Source organism: Arachis duranensis, chromosome 9, assembly GCF_000817695.3.
Source record: "Arachis duranensis cultivar V14167 chromosome 9, aradu.V14167.gnm2.J7QH, whole genome shotgun sequence".
NCBI lineage: Eukaryota > Viridiplantae > Streptophyta > Magnoliopsida > Fabales > Fabaceae > Arachis > Arachis duranensis.
Window position 1 is genome coordinate 61,267,538 of NC_029780.3, and position 4,350 is coordinate 61,271,887.

Consider the following 4,350-nt stretch of genomic DNA (forward strand, 5'->3'; position numbering starts at 1 on the left):
AAGATGCAAGGGCTATGTTCTATCGCCGCTTGCTCTGGGCAAGAACTATAACGTCGCCTGGGTAAGAGGTAGTGGTGAGGTTGTCCCCTGCTTCGAGTACGCAGGTAAGATGCAAAGTTTGCAGCATTATCCCACTTTCTCTGTGTTTGGTGTTCTGTCCAATGGTTAGCTACCAGGACATGTCAGGATGGCTCTATAACCAACGAATGAGAGTCATTAGCCGTAGGACAGGCATGCATCATGTGCACATGTTTGATTTTCTTGTTTGTGCATTATCTTGGCTTGCTTAATTATTTATTCATGTTAATTGCTAATTGCCTACTTGTTATATGTATTTTCTGTATGTGCTTGACTTGTTTGTTTGTTTTCCTGTGATTTCATCAGAGTTGGAGGATTGGAGGAAAGGCAGAGGTTTGAGGGTTTTGATTAGGTTTTGATTCAGTTTAGAACCTTATAGAACTACCCCTGCTTATGGTTTCTCTTTTAGTTCCTTATGTTTTATAATCTGAGTGTCGGCATTATAAGATTGCCTCTGGCTTTCTCGGGACCTTATTTATTATATATGTGGGCACCATAACCATACTGAGAATCCTCGATTCTCATCCCATACAATATTGTTGTTTTTCAAATACAGGTCGAGATGCGCCTCGCTAGGCATCTCAAGTTCTATTGCAGCAAAGATGGGAGTTTGGGCTTTTATATTTTGTTATGTATATATGTATATATATATGCTTAGACTTCTCCTTTTATGTATTATACCTTGGTGCCTCAGAGAGGCTTTCGTTGGAAAACTAGAGTTTATTTTGAGAACTTTGGGTATGGGATTATATGTATGTATGTATGCAAATATTCTCCGGCCAGCCTTAGCTTGGAAGGCTGAGCTTGGAGCTTGACTACTATGTACCCTTGATCCCATACTCTTCTGTATATATGTATTTATTTGCGCATAAGCTTTTCTTCGTACGCAAGTAAATGTTATTCACGAGCAAAACACTTTCGTTTTAACTTTTCTTTAAAGGCTCCTAGATATAAAACGTTTCTAACTATATTATATATATACTTTTACTTTTAGAGGTTGTAATAACTTGTTACCTCAGTTTTATGACTTAAGCATAAGACTCTATGTGGTAGGGTGTTACAAACTACAGTTCATCATGGCATACCATATATTAATGAATATAATGCTCAGTATTAGAATATGAACAACAAGAGACAGGAAAATAGGTATCAACCTTACTTAATTGCAATCACATAAGCTATTAGCGAAAATAGGTAAACAATTGATCAAAATGCACCATTTCCTAAGTACTTGAAGCTAGTGGATCAACTATTGTGATTCTCTTTTTATTTTAATTGGGTGAATCTAAGAGTATCATCTTTTTCCAAGTTTGAACATTGCAAGACCCAGGCATAGGAAATATGCCATTCTTGTTAGTAAATAATTAACTAATAAATTAATTATTAACCCAAGAAATTAGAAAATGGAATTTTATAGTTTAATGAGGTGGAGCAAATTAAAATAAGAATTTTGACACTAATTTTAAAGATTTTGGCCCTAAGATTGGGCCAAACAGACCGAACGGACCGAACCGAGCAAACTGGGCCCAATCCCAAGGCCCAACCCAACATAATAAAACAAAAGAGCTTCAGCTCTCTCATTCGCTGAAAGCTTTGAAGGGAGGAGCAAGCAAGAGTTCAAACCCTTGGTACCAAATTCAATCTCAAATAACTTTTGATCTAGAGCTTCGATTGACGAGCCGTTAGCAGCCACGTGTTCTTCTTGAAATACTCTATGAAACCTACCCATCAATTTGGTAAGGAATTAGCTATTTCTCTCCCAGTCTCTTTCTCCTTAAATTTGAAAATATTAGGTTCTTCTGTTTTGAGATTTTGTGATTTAATGATAGGTGTGCTCAAGTGGTGCAGAATCACTAGGCCATGTCCTAATTTTCCATTAATAAGGTGAGAAACCTTTAACCCTTATGAAATTGTGTATATAATAAACCCTATCTTGATTTAGTGGTGTTTGTACAATATTAGATTGAATTATATGTATTGGTGGCAAATTTTTGGAGTTTGAAGCTTGAGCTTTGGACTTGGTAGCTGAATTTTCTATTTGGAGAGGTTTGGAGCCTTGGGTTTTATGGAACGGCGATCAATTGTGATGTCCTATGATTAACGAAGAATCAACCAAGGTATGATTTTGATTTCTCGTAACTAAAATGTAATGTCTTGTGAAAACATAGGCTAGATAACCATAAGATAGGTTGAAGCCTGTATGTATGATTAGGGGTTAGTGACGCTAAAGTAAATGTTGAGTTATCATAAACTTGGGTGATGACTGATGATTTTGATGATTGACAATGGTATTGATGATTTATGTTGCATGATTTTGGAATATTGGGACGGAAAATATGAATGTTAAGAATTGATTTTGAGTATGTGTTGAACAATGATAATTATGATGTTTAATAAAAAGTAATGTGTTATGTTATGTGATTGCTGGGTGGTATGGAAGAGAATTGAACATAATTGGTTTGTATGGAGGTGAGGGATATGATATAGGATGGTATTAGGCATGTTTTATGTTGTTATAAAGTGTGAAATCATTTGGTTTTGAAAAGGAAATTAGGCAAAAATGGAAGTTTGAAACTTTGATGAAAACTAGATTTTTTACCAAAATTTGGTGAGCCATGGACCCTTTCAAACTTATTTCTTATGAAAATTAGGTCTGTGAAGTTTACACCGTTCAAAGAACGGATGAAAAATGTTTTAAAACAAAAATGTTATGCGCGTCGAAAGTTCGGTCTGCAAAACTAAAATTCTGCACCACTTACATATTTTTGCCTCTCCTGCAGAATTCGTGTACGCGACCCTCGCACTCGATGCAGCCATTCTCTTCGGGTTTGGTGTCTCGCGTACGCGAGCAGGTGTATGCTGATGATTGGATTTTTGACGGTTTAGAATTTCTCAAATAAAATCTCGTCGAAGTATAGTTTCTAAACCAAGCAATAATCCTTTCATACAAAAAGTTGTTTGTCACTAAAACAAACCCCTAAATTTATAAACCGAAGTATTGAACCTCGTGTCGTTCTCCCTAGGAATTACAATAAAGTGTCTTGTTATTGGTTGTGAGTTATTTTGGGGTTTTAATAAGAAACATGAAAGATAAATGGCAAGAAAGTAAACTAACAACTATAAAAGGCTCTTGGCAAGGTATGAAAATTAGAAGTTCTATCCTAGTTATCCTTCTCAATTGTGATGAGAATTGTTCATTGCTACCACTTAGTTAACCCTTACTAAATAAAGGAAAGTCAAGTGGATGAATTGACTTGAGCCACAAGTCCTAGCCAACTCAAGGAAAGACTAGCTTTAGTGCACTCCAAACCAATTAGCAATCTCTCCAATTACCAATCAACAAAGGAATTAGATAACTCAAATGTCACTAATTACTCTACCTAGGCCAAGAGGAACAAAATCTACACTAAAACTAGAAGAGGCATTTCAACAAACATATAAAAGGCAATAAAAGTAAACAACATAAATTGCAAGAATTAAAGAGAGATCTAACTACAAAGGTAAGAGATCAACAATAGAAAAGCAAAGAAGAACAATTATTATGAATTACCTCTTTCAACAATAGAAAAGCAAAGAAGACACATTTATTATGAATTACCTCTTGTTGAATTGGAAGAATGTAGAAGGAACAATACTAGATCTACAACAAAATATAAGTACAACATAAAGGGAATTACAACAAAAGAGTAGAAGAAGATGAATGTAGCAACAAAGAATTGAGAGGTAGAAGTGGAAGAAAGCAAAGATTAAAACCTAGATCTAAGAACTAATCCTAATCCTAATCCTAATCCTAGAGAGAAGTGAGAGCTTCTCTCTCTAGAAACTACTCTAAACTAATCCTAATGAGTGTGAATGAACTAATGTCCCTTTGCTCTTCAATCCTTGGCTTTAAATAGCAGTTTAGGCGCCAAAGATGGTTGGAATTGGGCACCACAACCCTTGAGAATTCGTTGGTCACGTTTTCATTAAAAAAATCATAAACCAGCACCGACGCGTACGTGCACAGCACGCGTACGCGTCCATGGGGTAATTCGCAAGGTGCGCGTGCGCGCGTATGCGTCCATGGGGTAATTCGCATGTGCGCGCAGGCGCCAGGTGCGCGCGCGCGTCCATGGGCGAGTTCAACTTCTTTGACTTTTCATGATTTCTCCACTTTGCATGCTTTCCCTCTTCACTCCTTTGATCCATTCTTAGCCTTTTCAATCTGAAATCACTAACAAACATATCAAGGCATCTAATGGAATCAAGGAGAATTAGATTTAGCTATTTTAA